The following is a 19,202-nucleotide window of genomic DNA, read 5'->3' as shown; positions in this document are numbered from 1 at the left end:
CGGCTTGCCTGCTGAAGTAAAAGCGGCTGGGCACATTGTACTGTGGGACTGCCAATGACATCAAGTCACGGAAGCTGTCAGTCTCCACCAGCCTGAATGACAGCATTTCCAGTGACAGAAGTTTGGCAATGCCTGCAGTCAGAGCCTGTGCTCGTGGGTGGTTTGACGAGAAAGGCCGCCTTTTCTCCCATGCCTGTACTACCGATGGCTGTAGACTGGGCTGGGAGTGTGTGGATGACTGGGAAAGTGGTGCTGCGGGTGGAATTACAGCGGGTCTCTGGACAACAGGGCCAGAGGTTCTTCCACGGCGATCCTGGGAGGAAGCCGAACCAGCTGCGTGTGAGCTAGAGGAAGAGGCAACACGAGCTGAAGAGGTGGTAGCTGCCGCTGTTGGTTGGCCTACCTCTTCAGTGTGTTTTTCTAACTCCGCCGGGTGCCTGTTGCGCACATGTTTCCACATGTTGGAGGTATTGAGGTTGCTGACATTTTTCCCTCTTTTGACTTTTTGATGACACACGTTGCATCTGACATAGCAAATGTCATCTGCAACTGTGTCAAAAAAGGACCAGGCACTGCAAGTCTTGGGAGCGCCCTTTTTGGCTTTTGGAAGAGACATGCTCCTAACGGGTGCCAAAGCGGAGGCTGCAGGATCCGCAGTCTTCCCCCTCCCTCTCCCTCTTTGGGCCGTACGGGGAATCTCTTCCTCAGAGCTGCTCCCACCACCTTCCTGTCCCTCACGCCAAGATGGGTCGAGGACCTCATCATCTACACTACCCTCTGCCCCCAACTGCTCCTCCTGGGTAGTCTCAGCAGCAGAGCACGCACCAGTAAGTGGCACCTGAGTGTCATCATCAGCTGATGCGGCCTGCGATGTGGTGACCGGAGCCACTGGCCCACCCGCCTCTTCAGAGGAAGACAGAAAAAGCTGTTGGGCATCACTGCACCCTGCCTCTTCTTCCATTTCTCCAATGCTGCTTGGCTGGCCCCCTGTTTCCAAGCCAAGAGATTCAGAGAACAGAAGTAGAGACGGCTCCTGTCCTGGGCTCTCTGTCTGCCTGGGCAATTTGGCAGGTGGTGAAGAGACAGATGGCTGCTCTCCAGTGCTCTGTGTCTGAGAGGATGTGGCACTAATGGAAGTTGATGCATTAGCTGCCATCCATCCGACAACAGCTTCAATTTGTTCTTGACGCAGCAGCGGTGTACGGCGCTCTGACACAAAGCTGCGCATGAACGACTGTTGCCTGGTGAAAGTGGGTGCTGATGAGTCACCGGTGCCCGCAGCAGGCACAGAATCCCCACGTCCCCTCCCTGCTCCGCGCCCACGCCCACGCCCACGTGCCTTACTCACTGCCTTCTTCATCTTGGTTGACTGATAAAGATAAGCAGAAAAGTACTAACGGATTTGTGTGCTTATTCCTGAGCAACTCCTCCTAACAGGTATAAGAAACACTAATTTTCTAAAGTGTGGACTAGACTTTAATATGAGCTAATGTGGCCTACACAAATGTAAAGTGGTGTAACTGGTGTGTTTGGTGAACTTTATTATTTATTTCTTTTTTGGGGGCTGAACTGACAACAGATAGAGCTGCAGTCACATGGAGACCGTGCAGACAGACGTAAACGGCGCTGCAAGGCCCAAAAACCCTCCTCTACTTTATCCTATGTAGTGTTTTTCCACAAGTTAGCTGGAGACGGGTGGAAAGACACTAATAGGATTTTTTTAAATAAATTAGCAGCAACCTACACTACTTGAAAAAAAAAGAAAATTGATTTGGCGGTATGACGCAGTGAACAACCCTGAGCTGGAGACAACCAGGCTATGGCTGCTCACAGACTACAGGGCGAGCTGCAATCACACGGAGACCGTGCAGACAGCCGTAAACGGCGCTGCAAGGCCCAAAAACCCTCCTCTACTTTATCCTATGTAGTGTTTTTCCACAAATTAGCTGGAGACGGGTGGAAAGACACTAATAGGATTTTTTTAAATAAATTAGCAGCAGACTACACTACTTGAAAAAAAATTAAAATTGATTTGGCGGTATGACGCAGTGAACAACCCTGAGCTGGAGACAACCAGGCTATGGCTGCTCACAGACTACAGGGCGAGCTGCAGTCACACGGAGACCGTGCAGACAGCCGTAAACAGCGCTGCAAGGCCCAAAAACCCTCCTCTACTTTATCCTATGTAGTGTTTTTCCACAAATTAGCTGGAGACGGGTGGAAAGACACTAATAGGATTTTTTTGAATAAATTAGCAGCAGACTACAATACTTGAAAAAAAAAAAAAAAAAAAAAAGAACAGTATAAGGCAATGAACCACCCTCCCTGAACTGAATACAACCAGCTATGGATGGCCTATGTGGCTGCACTCAGACTAGAGAGTGGGCTGCACTCACACACACACACACACACAGACCTTGCAGATCGCTGTGAAAACAGCGCTACAAGGCAAAAGCAAGGTGAATAGTAGGTGAACACAGCGGTTGCTAAATTAGCCTTTGGAAAGCACAAAGAAGCAAATCGCTATCTCTAAACTGTCCCTCAGTCAGCAAACAGCGTCCTGTCACTAACTGAATTCACAGCAGAGTGATCGCAAAATGGCGCCAGCGACTTTTAAACTGCAGCATGACATCATTTCAGCAGCCAATCACAGCCTTGCCAGTAGTTTCATGCCCTCCATGCTAAACAGGATGTGCCCACACTTGGAATCATTCTCATTGGCTGAATTTCTGCATTTTGAATCTTTGAACTTCCGATTCCGGTATCCGATACGCGGCAAGTATCGGAATCCCGGTATCGGAATTCCGATACCGCAAGTATCGGCCGATACCCGATACTTGCGGTATCGGAATGCTCAACACTAGTGGTCAGGTAACGTTCCGAGGTCAGAATATCAGGAAGGTAATGGATCAGAGCAGAAGGAGTTAAACAGTCGGATGGTCAGGACAAAGTCCAAGGTCAGGCAGCAAATGATCAAGCCTACAGAACACAAGGCACAGGTAGCACAAACTTTACAGCTGAATGTATGTCTGGCAGAGGTCTGGGAGAAGCAGCTCAGTTAAGTAGCATGGCAGTCACCTGGAATAGTGAACATTTGGAGACAGCCAACGCCTCCCAGTCCCAGATTGGATAGTCAAGCTGTCAATCAACACACTTACAGCTCAACACGCCCCTGTACCAAATTAGATGGCCAAGCTGTCAGTAACTGTATTCCAGACATACTGAGGGGTGGAACCGTGACACCAGGTGTGTGTTTTCAAGTAGTTTTGCAAATCAATACATCGCAATTGGTGTGTCCTTGCCATTTCTAGGCCCAAAAAGTAATTTTTCAGGCCTGGTGTGTGTTTTCTAGTAGTTTTGCAAATCAATATATTGCATCAGCTGTGTCGTTGCCGTTTCTAAGCCAGTAGTTTTCATAGAATCATAGAATGTTAGAAGAGACTGCCGGGGTCATCATGTCCAACCCCCTGCTCAATGCAGAATTCACTAAACCATCTCAGACAGATGTCTGTCTAGCTTCTGTTTGGAGACTTCCATTGAAGGAGAACTTGCCACCTCTCATGGCAGCCTGTTCCACTCATTGATCACCCTCACTATCAAAAAGTTTTTTCTACTATCTAATCTGTATCTTCTCCCTTTCAGTTTTATTCCATTGCTTCTCATTTTTTAAAAATGTGGAAATGAGAATTAGAATGATCCATCTACACGGTGACATCCCTTCAGATATTTGAAGACAGCTATTCGGTCTCCTCTTAGCCTTCTTTTTTTGCATGCTAAACATTCCAAAGATCTTTTAACCATTCCATGTAGGACATACTTTGCAGTTCACTTACCATTCTGGTAGCTATTGTCTGAACTTACTCCAGTTTTTCAATATCTAATTAAAAATGTAGTACCTAGAACTGGGCACAGTATTCCAGATGAGACCAGACCGAGGAGGAGTAGAGGGGGATAATTCACATGATCTCGACTCTATGCTTCTCATAATACATCCTAGAACTGTGTTTGCCTTTTTTGCTGCTGCATCACACTATTGACTCATGTGCAGTCTGTGATCTATTGGTCTAAAGTCTTTTTCATAACGTGATATTGCTTAGTTCTATTCAAATTATGTAGATGTAATTTTTGCTTTTCTTGCCCAGATGAAGAAAAATGCATTTCTCTGTTACATACCATTCTATTAGTCACTGCCCATTGTTCTAACTTATGTAGATTCTTCTGAATTTTTTCTCTTCCTTCTTTATTGTTAGCTATTGATCCTAGCCTCGCATCGTCTTAAAATTGATTAGTTTACCTTTAGTTTCCTTATATAGATCATTTATAAAAATGCTGAACAACACTGCGACCAGGACAGAACCTTGTGGTACTCTACTTGAAACACTCTTCCAAATGGATGTGCAACCATTTATCACTGAACCAGTTTTGAATCCACCTAACCGTAGCCTTGTCAATCCCATACTTAGCAATTTTTTTCAATAAGGATAGTATGAGCTACTTTATCAAATGCTTTGCTGAAGTCAAGATATACTATATCTACCGCATTTCCCTGATGCACCTATTCAGTGATTCCATCATAGATGAAAATTAGATTAGTCTGGCATGACTTATTTACTACAGACTAATACTAGCTTTGGTTAATTACTGTATTCTTATACATACGTGCATACTTTCTTACATACATGCTGTTTAATAATTTGTTCAAAGATCTTTCTTGTTATAGAAGTAAGGTTTACTAGTATATGATTTCCTGGCTTCATCTTCTTTCCTTTTTTCAAGAGAGGGACATTTACCCTTCTCCAATCTTCAGGGACTTCTCTTGTTCTCCAGGATTTTTCAAAGATTGTGGCCAATGGTTCTGCAATTTCCTCTGCTAACACTTTCAGTACCCTAGCATGTAATTCATCTGGACCAAGAGATTTAAATTCATTTAAATTAGCTAAGTGTTCTCTCACTATCTCTCTGTTCATAGAATGTACGGATTCTTTAATTCATTCGATAGCAGCGTGAAGATCAATTGATATTACAATTGCTCTCTTAGAGAGCACAAATGCAACACCATTTTTGACCACCCTTTTCCGCCTTTAAAAATCCTGTAGCAGCTTTGACTTTTCTTTTGCTTTGACATACCCCCAAAATTATATTTTATTGCTTTTGGTCTCCCTTGCAAGTGTCACATCAGTACTGGCTGTAACGCTTGCATTGCATTCCCTGCAGACAGCATTATATTCTTCTTTAGATATGCCCCCCTCTTTCCATTTGATATGCATTTTTTTTTCCTTTTTAATAAATATTTAAGTTCTGTGTTTTGCAAATCAATATATTGCATTGGCCGTGTCGTTGCCATTTCTAGGCCCCAAAACTAATTTTTCAAGGCTAGTATGTAATTTTCATGAGTTTGGGTAACAAATAATTGGCATCAGCTGTCAATCTGACATTTTTAGGCCAAAGACATACATTTTCAGGACCGCTGTCTTTTTTCTTGTACTGTTGCAAATAATCAAATCAACTCTTCCACCATCTCTTTGTGAGTAGTGTTTATGTAACACCCCAGCTTCCTGTTTGTTACAGTGGCATTGCTTTCCTCATGGGAAGAGTGATGTCATGCTTGGAAGCGAGGAAGAATCTCTTTTAGCAGGTAATCACAAGCATGCAACATGTTCATACTCCAGGCCAGAGGGGGAGCTCTGATCCAGCTTGTGAGTGGCTCCCCTATATATATTCTGGATGGAGGGAAAGTAGTCAGTGAGTGAGAGGAGTCTGTGAGAGAGACAGAGGAAAGGAGGGGCCGTGCAGCCACGAGAAGTGCTGCAGCTCCTGTGAGGAAAGCATGGGCCGTGCAGATGGGGTTCTGCAGCTCCTGGAAAGGAAAGGACAGAATAAGTTGTAGAGAGCGTGACGGAGGAAAGAAGCAAATGCGAAGAGAAGAGCTGGATAGAGAAGCTGCGACTGAGCTTCCTCCATGCTGAGGGCAGACACCGGTAGCTGGAAGTCCGAGATTGTGGGGGTAACTCTATGCCCCATGACAGAAACCGGCGGACAGCAGATTGCAAGTTACCTGTCCACCATTGACACCTGAGGACACAGTAGCAAATAGAGCCCTGGTCGTGATAGAGATCCTATAAAAAGGCTTGAGCTATCTGTCATACGGGTAGTGTCCTACCTAAAGGGGGACAGAAAGAAAATGTGAGGACCTTATGAGAGGCCTAAGACAGCAAGGGACTACAACACCACAGCGCTAGAGGGAAGGCTTTCAACCCCACCTGGTAAGGGGGATTCCAGACACGCTTCCATGCGGGCCGGACCATCGACTCCTGTGATCCGTACTGTGGACTGTGGATGCCTGAACCCTTCAGTAAAGAGGTAAAGAGACTGCAATCCTGTGTCCTCCGTTTCTTTCCGGCACCATACCATCCTTGCCAAACACATCGGGAGCCCTGGGGACCCAGCTTCATCTGTGGGAAGCCATACCATCCCTGCTGCCACAACATCACTCCAGAGGACCCTTTTAAGCAGCATCGGTCACTCACTCCTGACTGAGTATCATAGGTGACGTCATGAACAAACTTTATTCAAATTCCTTTAAAGACCGTCCCCTTTTACTTGGGCGCCTAGGGCCATGGACCGAGTCACCGCCGCCGTGACACATCCCTTTAAATACCGGACCCAATACCAAGTTCCCCTAGGCCCTGGTGGACGTCACATTTACAAAATCAACTTCCAAAAATGAGGAGAGCATAAAATAAGGGACATGGACGTGACCATAGTGGTGCTGATGTACCTGCTGATGGTTGCGGTGGTTTATCTGATTCAGTGAGAGGACAAGGTCATTCTGTATCTGCTACATGCAAAATTACAACACCTTCCTGTGTTGCATGCAGGCAACAGGACATTATGCGTGCTTTCAAAGGCCAGAATACCACTGCACTAATGGTGAGGCCACAAGATGTTGAAAACTTGTCAGATTTGATGGCTGAGAGTGGCTCTAGCTCCTTTGCTTTTTCTTACACCCGGTCCAGTGCAGAAAGTGTACAGTGGGTACCTGAGAAACACAGTTATCCAGCTTCTACCTCACTGCTTTGCAAATCAGCCAAGCAGTCTTAGCCCCAAGTCATGCAGCAGTCTCTTCTGCTTTTTGATGACACTGGTGTTCCATTGCCCATCCACTTACCCCTGCTCTAGAAGTGGAAGAGAATGTGTGCACTGATGCCCAACTATTTGTTAGGTTGGATGATAAGTACGTGGGATGGCTAGTGCACACGGTCAGTGGACCACCGCATCACATGTCAGATGATGACAAAACTCAGTTGTCAACTGCAGCACGTTTATGCAGTGTGCAGACTGGCAATGAAGGCAGGGTTAAGGATTCATTGTAAGATGATACAGGGGATGATGAGGTCCTAGACCCCATATAGAGAAGAGGCCATCCTAGTGACTTACACAGTTCAGAGGAAGTGGAGGTGGCCATACTGGCAAAACAGCACAGCAAAAGAGGGAGCACAGGAACAGGGCCCTTAGCCAGCACAATGGCTGCTACTGTACATGGCACCGCTGCTATAAGCACACCAAAGACAGCTCCAAAGTGATGCTTGACATGGCATTGCTTCAGAGAATGTGTTGACGACAATCGTCAGGTGGTTTGCACTCTGTGCGATGAGGCCCTGAAGTGCGGCATAAATATTTTGAACCCGAACACCATCTGAATGCAGAGGCATGTGAATTCCAAGCATGGGGTGCAGTGGAGTACACACCTTAAAAACCATGACAGATCTGCGTCTTCTCCTGCTCCCTCTTCTGCTGTGGTCTCCACCTCTTCATCCATGGCACAGACATTACATCTCCATACCTGCCCAATGGCTAAATGTAGTGGCGGCTGGGGCAGAGGCGGAAAGCATTCTACATCATGTCCTACCATCACCTAGTGTAGTTGGATGTTTATCTTTCCAGGTTCCCTCCTCCTGTACAGGCAGGGGACAGTTTGGGATGATGATGATGAAGAAGAGGAGGAGGCAGGGGGATGAGGAACAACTGCTTTCACAGAAGGGTGGCACTCAGATCAGCTCCCAGGCATCACTAGAGTGTGGCCAGGGGGATACAGAGTACCCAGATGATATACCTCCCACTAAGGACAGCTTGTTGGGGTCTCATGGCAGCCTGGTACACATGAGTCAATACATGCTGCAGTGCTGGCGGAATGACCACTGAGTAGAGATGAGCGAATATTTCAATATTTGGTTCAGATTGCGATTTCCGAATTTGTAATATTCTCCAATTTATTTGTCGAATATTCGCTGAACATAACCTAATGCCATTGCAGTCAATGCGAGACAAAAACAAATGCATTCACAACACCTTCAAATGGAACCAAAAGCTGCCAAAACACATCAAATGAGGGACAGACACCAGGAAAGTGGCCTCAATTCATCCGCAGCACAAATTTTTGCATGGCACGGCAGCAATCAGCCATGCACGAGGTATCGAGGTCTGAGTCTGCATTTTACAGCTTTGAATTGAACATCAAATTAAGATGAGTTGGGTGAGGGATCAGTGCAGGGAGCCCTGATACCACTTGCAACTCAACTTGCTTTCATGCTCTGTCACACTCAGGTGGCACAAATATCAGTTTCATAGACTGCTATAGTCAGAAAAATCTAAGGATAGTAACATGGGTAGTGGAGGCCTGCAGGTCAGGGGTCTACTGCTACAGGCAACGCACATGAAGGAGACCCAACTAGGAGTTTACACATTTCCAAATATTAATGGCACCAACAAAGTGGCATTAATTGCAACAGAGTAGAACTAATATAATGAGGACCCACACCTCTTCCACTACATCCAACCCAGCAGATGGAGACGGTAATGGGCAAGGTGGTGGAAGAACTGTGCCATATCCCTCGGAAAGTCTGGAGGGACGTTACTAGGTAGCCTACCAAATACCAACTCGAAAAGTGGTAGCAGGAGACCCAATGGGGGACAAGGAGGTGGCACTAGGTACTACTCCAGGGCTGACTCAGAGAGTGTGGCAACTGACCCCCTAGAGCGGGTAGGCTGCTATGGACTGATGGGTTGATGAAGAATACTACAAGGCACTGTAGGGACATTTGAACTATGAATGCAGATGGGACCAGCTGAGGAACAGAAAAGCACTGGCAGGTGTGGGCTGGACCGGCTGATGGACAGAAGAGCACAGACAGGTACAAACAGATTAGCACTGGGTTGGCAAGTAGATGGGTGGACCTGGGGAACTTGACAACTAGCAAACATGCAAGACAAACTAACAACATAGCTCAGGCACCTTCATATTGGAGGAGGAGCCTTCAATAGAAGGTGTCGCCCAAGTATTGGCTGGGAACACCTTAGGTCAAAATGAACAGTCTCTTTAAGAGGGAGAAAGCATGTACCCTAAGCATAGTGTCTGGGCCTACAACTGAACCTTGGGGGACACCAAAGTATAGGGGGTGAGATGAGGAGGTGGTGTGTGAGTGGGAGACACTGAATGTCCTGTCTGTTGATCTAACAAAGGGCCAAGTCTGTAATGCCAAGAGATCAAAAAGTCTGTAGTAAGAGGGAACGGTTCACTGTGTCAAAGGCAGATGCCAGGTCCAGGAGAAGGAGGAGGACTAGTGTCGCTTTGATTTGATGGTTAGTAGACCGTTGGTGACTATAGTCAGGACAGTTTCAGTGGTATTGTGCAGTCGGAAGCCAGATTGTAAGCAGTCAAAGATGGAACAAGAGGAGAAGTGGGAGGACAGTTTAAAATGGGCATGTTGTTCCAATAGTTTGGAGACATAGGGGAGAAGTTAGATGGGGCGATAGCTAGACACAGAGGATGAGTCAAGGGACAGCTTTTTGAGCATGGGTGTGATCGAAGTATGTTTGAATCAGGATGGGAAGACACCAGTTCTTAGTGACAGGTTGAAGAGGTGGGTTAGGCTTGGGATGAAGACTGTGGTAAGATTTGGAATGAAGTGGGACGTTATCCGGTCAAGTTCACAGGTGGAGAGGCAAAGTCTTCAGCTGAAATTAGAGGAGCGGGAGGGGGAGTTGGTGGACGGAGGAGATAATTGAAAGTACTGAATAGCTGTTTAGAGTTGTGAGACAGGTATGATATTAGAGATGAGAAGTAGGTTTGTTTTGCTGCAGTGAGCAATTGCATTTTTACAACTTTGGTACTGGATGGGCTTCTCCACTCCCTTTCTTTGGCAGCCGTACAACAGTATGCTTTGTAGATGAGGGGCAGAAAGAACATGTGTTCCAGTAGATTGCAAGCGCTGCATCAAGTGGCCTCTACTTCTCTTCCTGCACCTTTTTCACAGTCAAGCAGCTTGTCCTGTTTACCGTACTCCACCCTGTGTCAGCACAGCAGCCAGCCCTCGTCTGTACAGTTGTAAAAGATTGTTTACTCCTACGCATGGCAAAGCTAAGAGCTTGAACTTTACCATCTTCAATCTACTAATAATAACCTTTATTTATATTTATATAGTGCTAACATATTCCCCAGAGCTTTACAATTCAGCATCTCATAGAAAAAAATTCAAAAGTTACAAATTTTACAATAATCAAACAAATAAAGCAGAAATAAGACGACCCTGCTCTTCAGAGCTTACAATTTACAATGGGGTGGGGGTGACACAAAGTACAGGTGCTTATTTACAATGATGGTACAACCATCTTGAGGAAATGGTGGATAGATAAAGGCTACATGCGGCTTTTGGGTACAGTTGAGTTTGATGGCAAATTATTTTCAGAGAAGTAGAGAATAGGCTATATGTGTTTTTAGGGAGTGCCTAAAAATGTTTAAGTTGTGGTTATACTCCAAATTTCATAGGGGAGAAAGAGTAAGGGGTGAGTTATCTAGATAGGAGATTGAAATGAGCCGGACAAAGACCAGATCAGGAGTGTTACCATCTTTGCGTGTCTCAGAGGTTGAAAGTCTCCCATGATAAGGGTTGGCAATTCTGAGGACATGAAGTGTTGCAGCAAGGCAGAAAAGTGGTCAAGGAAGTGGGTGGGTGAGCTTGGGGGCTGTATATGACCCTGATAGGGTGAACTTCCAAAGAAGAATGGCATCCAATGGGCCTATATGTATAACTTTTTAAAAAAAACAGGATTGTTGGTGGCAGCATTGAGTGTGGGGTTATCGCTAAGTTAGCAATGATCATGCGGCAGGATATACACATATTCCATGCGTTCTAATCTGGAGGTGGAAATGCCATACGCTCACTATAAGTTTTCCAAAAACTAATTATTGTGAACAGCCTGTGGCCTCCTCAGATGATAGTCACACAATCGTGTAATTTTCTGGGCAATAGAGGCCAGCTGAGAGCTCTTCACTGTAAAGATCACAGCTGGTGGTTTTGCATGACTCATTGCCTGTGTTCTCTGTAATTATTACATGGCCAATCCAATCTGTTGGCCATGGAAATACAGCATTTCTGTCTTGTGGATAGAGACAGTTTCCGAAAGCTGATGGCCATCGCTAGGGAGAAAAAAACACCAAAAGAAAGAGCACACCTGATGCAAATACAAAAATATAAGCTTTATTGGAAACCTTGGACATGCAAAAAGTGAACATTAAAAACATCTAAAAACATGTACAGAACATGACAATCTGATAACACCCCTGAAAGATGTCTACATGGGACAATAAACAATATCATAAGCAAAACCACAGAATGCAAAATGTGGAGCTCCATTGATGTCTAGGTAGAAGAGATCTCACTAAGAGCATCGATCATATGACCAGAAATAACCAATTGCAAATTGTGAGTTAAAATCCCCCTCAACTGGCAACCAAAGGATGAATGATTACCACTAGAGTTGAGCGACTTTTACTTTTTTAGGATCGAGTCGGGTTTTGCAAAACCCGACTTTGTAAAAAGTCGGGTCGGGTGAAATCGGCCGATTATTACGAAAAGTCGGGGATCCGACTGAAACACGAAACCCAATGCAAGTCAATGGGGAAGCAAAGTCGGCATTGAGTGGAGGACAGGAAAACATCTACAGTGCCCATTTTAATGCCAAACACATCAATTCTTGATACTTAAGCTTGTCAATCTTAATTTACCTTATAATAATAGTTAGGCATTGAAAATTGGGGGTCATTTGGCTAAACTTGTGGGGGGGTAGGGCTGGCTCAAGTTTTTCGTGGGCCCAGGAAACGCGGAGTACATCACGGCGGTGGAGCAGGGAGAGGTAAGTATTTCAACTTTGCTAGTGCTGTGATCCTGAGCAAGCAGGGGGGCACACTCATTCGCATTGGCACTGGCATAGGGCCCCTCAAAGTACGGCGGTGTTTGATGGCGGGAGCGCCTCCCACCGTCAGAGACACTTTTGCGTACTATCAGGGGCCCTGTGCCAGTAACGTCGCCGAGTATGCCCCCCCACCTGATGAAGGAACCTGCACTTTCATCTGCACCTTCCTCTTTGTCCCCATGTAAGGTGGTATAGTATGCGGGAAGGGGAACCAGACTTTCAGCAGGGTCAGATACTAGCTGTGTAGAGTGCAAGGGGAATGTAGTGGTCTGGGTCAATGTACCAGCAGACTCATCTAGCAGTGGCTGGGCAATGGGCAGGATGAGGAGGAAACACAGATATAGGCCCAAAGAATAAAGTAGGCTAAATGCAGTTCAAAATTGGTAACAGGACTAAACAGGCGGCATTGCTTTGTTCAGTGGAGGACAACAGTAATGAGTGGCAGACACAGTTAGTAGGCCCAAATAATAAAGTGGGCCAAATAAAGTTCAAAATTGATAACAGGAGTAATCAGGTGGCACTGCTTTGTTCAGTGGAGGAGAACAAAAAGCAGCGGCAGACACCGTTAGTAGGCCCAACCAAACAAGTAGGCCAAATGCAGTTTAATATGTTATACAGGCCGAAAGCCTGAAGATTGAAGCTCAGCTTTGATCAGTGGAGGAGAACACCAAGGAGCGGCAGACACCGTTAGTAGGGCCCAACCAAACTAGTAGGCCAAATGCAGTTTCATATTCTAAATACAGGCCGAAAGCCCGAAGATTGAAGCACAGGAGAAAAGCACAGGAGAACACCAAGGAGCGGCAGACACCGTAAGTAGGCCCAACCAAACTAGTAGGCCAAATGCAGTTTCATTTTCCAAATACGGGCCGAAAGCCCGAAGATTGAAGCACAGGAGAAAAGCACAGGAGAACACCAAGGAGCGGCAGACACCGTTAGTAGGGCCCAACCAAACTAGTAGGCCAAATGCAGTTTCATATTCTATATACAGGCCGAAAGCCTGAAGATTGAAGCTCAGCTTTGATTAGTGGAGGAGAACACCAAGGAGCGGCAGACATCGTTATTAGGGCCCAACCCATCTAGTAGGCCAAATGCAGTTTCATATTCTAAATACAGGCCGAAAGCCTGAAGATTGAAGCTCAGCTTTGTTCAGTGGAGGACAGCTGTAATGACACGTGTGGCGCAGACGGACACAGGTAGCAGGCCTAAAATAAAAAAGTAGGCTAAATTCAGTTCAAAATTGGTAACTGGAGTAAAGTGGCGTCATTGCTTTGTTCAGCAGAGGACAGCTGTAATGAGGGGCAGACACAGTTTGTGGGCCCAAAAAAGTAAGTAGGCTAAATCCAGTTCAAAACTGGTAACAGGAGTGAACGGGCGGCATTGCTTTGATCAGTGGAGGACAGCTGTAATGTATGGCACAGACAGACACAGGTAGTAGGCCTACAATAAAAAAGTTGGCTAAATGCAGTTCAAAACAGGTAACAGGAGTGAACTGGCAGCATTGCTTTGTTCGGTGGAGGACAACTGGAAGAAGTGGCTGACACAGTTAGTTGGCCAAAATAGTAAAATGGGCTAAATATCTGCCAAAAAAATGTTCCTAAATAAACAGGTGGCAAAGCTAGGTACAGGGGTGGGTTCCTCTGCTGAGTAGCAGACAGTGGTAGTTCGCGCACAGTATTCACAGGTCTAAATGGAGGGCAGGGCCCCTGTATATTTTAACTATCATGTATCATTTCAACAAATTTGTATTGGCAGTGCCATTGAAGGATTTAACAGCACAGACTAAACAGTGGTGGAGCAGTGAGAGGTAAGTTTTGCAAGTGGTAGAGCACTGTTCGACCAGGGGGGAACACTCTCTCGTGGGCGGCGGTACTGGCACAGGGCCCCTCATATTACAACGGTGTGTCTGATGTTGGTTGTGCACCACCACCGTCAGAGACACTTCATTGTACTATGAGGGACCCTGTGCCAGTGCCGTCGCCCAAGAGTGGGCACACCCACCTGTCCAGGCAAAAGGCACTCGCACGGTGCTTGCGCCAAGTGGTGACCATGGCCCCGTGGGGGGAGTCAGCCCATTTAGGGAGGTGTAAAAATGGCCTATGGTGGACATTCAGCAGCTGCAAATGGAGGAATTGGAGCAGTCAGTAAGAGAAGGCCAAAAGCAAGACCTTTTTACAGGAAAGCTACATGTCAACAGGGGAAGGTGGGGCAAAATAATTTGAAATCCATGATTGGTCCATTTTAATGAAGGTTAGATCATCAACATTTTGGGTAGCCAGACGAGTCCTTTTTTCGGTCAGTATTGAACCAGCAGCACTGAATACTCTTTCTGATAGCACACTAGCAGCTAGGCAAGCGAGCTCCTGTAATGCATATTCTGCCAATTTAGGTCAGGTGTCTATTTTAGATGCCCAGTAATCAAAGGGGAATGACGGGTGAGGGAGAACATCGATAAGGGAGGAAAAATAGTTTGTAACCATACTGGACAAATGTTGTCTCCTGTCACTTTAAATTGATGCAGCAGTACCTGTCGTGCCTGCGGTCATTGCAAAATAACTCCACAACCTGGTCATAAAACCCCTCTGTCCAACGCCACTTCTGATTTGTGCACCTCTAACACCTCTGCCATGTTGCCCCCTGCAGGTCGTGTGAGAACCATCACCGCCGCTGTGTGCTGGGAATGCCTGAACCAAACGGTCTACAAGAATTGCTTGTTTGGTAGCCAATATTTGCTCAAGGTTCTCATTTGGCATGATATTTAGCAATTTCCCTTTATAGCGTGGATCCAGGAGGCAGGCCAACCAATAATCGTCATCTGTCATCATTTTGATAATGCGGGGGTCCCTTTTTAGAAAATGCAAGGCATAATCAGCCATGTGGGCCTTATGTTCCAGGTGTGAATTCACTGCTTGTGCTGGGTTGAGGAGCACTTTCTGGCAAATCAACATCACTTGTCTCCCGCAAAAACCCTGTACCTGACCTTGCAACGCCACCAGTTTCTATTGCCCCCAGAGAAGCTTCCTCCTCCCATAAATATTCATCCCCATCATCCTCCTCCTCCTCCTCTTCATCCTCCACCTCATCCAGGAGAGTTCCCTGGGCAGACAATGGCTGACTGTCATCAAGGCTTCCCTCCTCCTCGGCTGCAGACGCCTGCTCCTTAATGTGCGTCAAACTTTGCATCAGCAGATGCATTAGTGGGATGCTCATGCTTATGATGGCATCGTCTGCACTTACCAGCCATGTGCATTCCTCAAAACACTGAAGGATTTGACAGAGGTCTTGCAGCTTCTACCACTGCACACCAGACAACTCCATGTCTGCCATCCAACTGCCTGCCCATGTATGTGTATCCTCCCACAAATACATTACAGCATGCCTCTGTTCGCACAGACTCTGAAGCATGTGCAGTGTTGAGTTCTACCTTGTTGCAACGTCGATTATTAGGCGGTGCTGGGGAAGCTTCAACGATCGCTGATGGTTCTGCATACAGCTGGAGTGTACGGGCGAGCGGCGGATGTGCGAGCAAAATCTTCGCACCTTCAGGAGCAGGGCTGGTAACCCCGGATAACTTTTCAGGAAGCACTGCACTGCCAGGTTCAAGGTGTGAGCCAGGCAAGGTATGTGTTTCAGTTCTGAAAGGGCTATGGCAGCCATAAAATTCCTTCCGTTATCACTGACTACCTTGCCTGCCTCAAGATGTACACTGCCCAGCCATGACTGAATTTCTTGCTGCAAGAACTCGGCCAGAACTTCCGCGGTGTGTCTGTTGTCGCCCAACACTTCATTTCCAACACAGCCTGCTGACGCTTACCACTAGCTGTTCCATAATGGGACACCTCGTGTGCAACACTGGCAGCTGCGGATGGAGTGGTAGGGCGACTGCGCTCTGTGGACGAGCTTTCGCTTCTGGAGGAGGAGGAGGAGGAAGAGGAGGGGTGTCGAACGCCTACTGCCAACTGTTTCCTATACCGTGGGCTAGGCAGAACTGTCCCACTATGGCTGTCCCCTGTGGACCCTGCATCCACCACATTAATCCAGTGCGCCGTGATGGACACGTAATGTCCCTGGCCATGCCTAATGGTCAATGCATCTGTTGTGAGGTGCACCTTTCTACTGACTGATTGCCTGAGTGCATGGACAATGCGGTCTTTGACATGCTGGTGGAGGGCTGGGATGGCTTTTCTCGCAAAGAAGTGTCGACTGGGTAGGTCATAGCATGGTCCTGCGTAGGCCATCATGGCTTTGAAAGCTTCGCTTTCAACCAACCGGTAGGGCATCATCTCTAACGAGATTAGTCTAGCAATGTGGGCATTCAAACCCTGTGTACGCGGATGAGAGGGTGAGTACTTTCTTTTCCTCATGAGAGTCTCTAGTAGGGTGAGCTGGACTGGTGAGGTGCATATGGTGGAACAAGCGGTGGTGGTGGTGGTGGACATGGCGGATTGAGAGAGGGCTGGTGATGGTATTCTCGATGTTGACCTACATACAGTGTTTCCTACCAAAAACCTTGTGATTCCCTGACTGCTTTGGCCTTGCGACGATACCTCCACATTTGCTGCTGGTGGTGTCCTAACCGGTGAGCTTACAGTGAGGGAAGCAATGTAGCGTTGCTGACTACCTTCATTCTGAGCAGGTGCACCAACGGGACAGGACGTTTGGTAGTTAGTCCAGGCTTGCAAGTGCATGTTGGTTAAATGTCTACGCATTCACGTTGTATTTAAATTTTTGACATTCTGCCCTCTGCTAAAGGTCTTTGAGCATTTCTTACAGATAACGTTGCACTGATCATTCGGATCTTGGTTAAAAAATTGCCACACTGCACTCTTCCTACTATCGGATACCTTTTCAGGCATTGCACGCTGTGCTGCTTTCACCGGATGGCCACGCTGTCCTAAAACTGGTTTTGTTTTTGACACACATTTTTGGCCTGATACGGGCCTAACAATTAACAGCAAAGTCAGCCCTTTAAATCCTAGTAAAACTTAGCATTTATTAATACACCTAAAAATAAAAACATAATTCAAAATTGTATACATAAAGTGCTCATAATTATCAGTGCACTAGATAAAAAATGGCACAATCTCACCCAAATTGTTAGCTGGCCCTCAGATACTGCTCCATATACAAAGAGACCAGATGATGGGGAGAAAGGACATCAAGACCAAATAAACGACATAGGGGGGGGAGTGGGGAACACAGGGGCCTCTTTTACCCTGTCGTGCCCTCTGCAGTCAACTCCCGCCCTTACAAGGGCAGTACCCAAGTGTGAGCCTATTTTTCAGTGCCCCTGGTCAGATATAGCCTCCCTGAACAAAAGTGTGTATCTTCCCTACGTGTTTCCCCACCCGTTTGGTCCCCGGGGAGACCATTTTTTCTTATACACAGTATCTCGGCATACAGAGAGGTCATACCCTGCCACTGCAGGTGACTTCGTTCGGTTTTCTTTAGCCCGGTTAAACTTCCCCTGATGAACCCCCCAAACGGGTGGGGAAACGCGTAGGGAAGATACACACTTTTGTTCAGGGAGGCTATATCTGACCAGGGGCACTGAAAAATAGGCTCACACTTGGGTACTGCCCTTGTAAGGGCGGGAGTTGACTGCAGAGGGCACGACAGGGTAAAAGAGGCCCCCGTGTTCCCCACTCCCCCCCCTATGTCGTTTATTTGGTCTTGATGTCCTTTCTCCCCATCATCTGGTCTCTTTGTATATGGAGCAGTATCTGAGGGCCAGCTAACAATTTGGGTGAGATTGTGCCATTTTTTATCTAGTGCACTGTTAATTATGAGCACTTTATGTATACAATTTTGAATTATGTTTTTATTTTTAGGTGTATTAATAAATGCTAAGTTTTACTAGGATTTAAAGGGCTGACTTTGCTGTTAATTGTTTGATATTTAGTCAGAGACATTCAGAGTAGATCTTCTGGGTGATTACATTGCTTATATCCTGATACGGGCCTGCCAGATTAAAGCTGTTGCAATGTTGATGCCTGCTGCGACTCATCCTCCTCCGCTTCAGAGCTACTGCCAGCGGCAACCTGTTCCCCCAATGGCTACCAGTCTGGGTCTACAACTGGGTCATCTATCACCTCCTCTTCAATGTCCTGTGCACCTTCCTCTGTGTCACAGTGTAAGGTGCTATAGAGTTCGGGACAGGGCACCATAGTGTCATCAGGGTCAGATTCTGCCTGAGTACACTGCGAGGGCAATGTTGTGATCTGAGTCAATGGAACAGCATAAAAATCTAGCTGTGGCTGTGCATCTGTGAACTCCATGTCCGATTCATCTTGTAATGGGCTGTGAACTTTTTCCCTTTCTAACCCTGGCACGGTATGTGTAAAGAGCTCCATGGAGTAAACTCTAGTGTCACCTGCCGCATCCTTCACTTTTGCTTTGGGTGAAGGACACAAGGAAGCGACTTGTTCCTGACCGTGAGCATCCACTGACGACTCTCTGCTTTTAAATTTGGAACTTTCGGAAGAGGAGGCGAAAGAGCTAGAGGCTGAGTCAGCAAGGAAAGCCAAAACTTTTTCCTGCTGCTCCGGCTTTAAAAGCGGTTTTCCTACTCCCAGAAAAGGGAGCGTTCGAGGCCTTGTGTAGCCAGACGATGATGCTGGCTCAACAACTCGAGACTTAGGTGCTGTTTTGCTTTTCCCACTACCACCAGATGCTCCTCCACCACCACTACCACCATCATTACCAGCTGGCAATGACCGCCCACGGCCTCTTCCACCAGACTTCCTCATTTTTGGGAAAGTGTAAACAAACTATCAACCGTTATATGGTACTGTAAAACAAGGTAGAAGGTGTATGTAAACTTGTTGAGAATTTAACTCTTCCTTTTTATGTGTGGGAGACTGCTGCAAAAATCAGGCCCACTGTATTACACTAAACAGTATAAGTGGTAGAAAGTGGCTGGCAGATATACGCCAAACAGAACTGACGCAGAT

Source organism: Ranitomeya variabilis, chromosome 5 (genome assembly GCF_051348905.1).
Source record: "Ranitomeya variabilis isolate aRanVar5 chromosome 5, aRanVar5.hap1, whole genome shotgun sequence".
Lineage (NCBI taxonomy): Eukaryota > Metazoa > Chordata > Amphibia > Anura > Dendrobatidae > Ranitomeya > Ranitomeya variabilis.
This window is presented reverse-complemented; position numbering follows the sequence as displayed.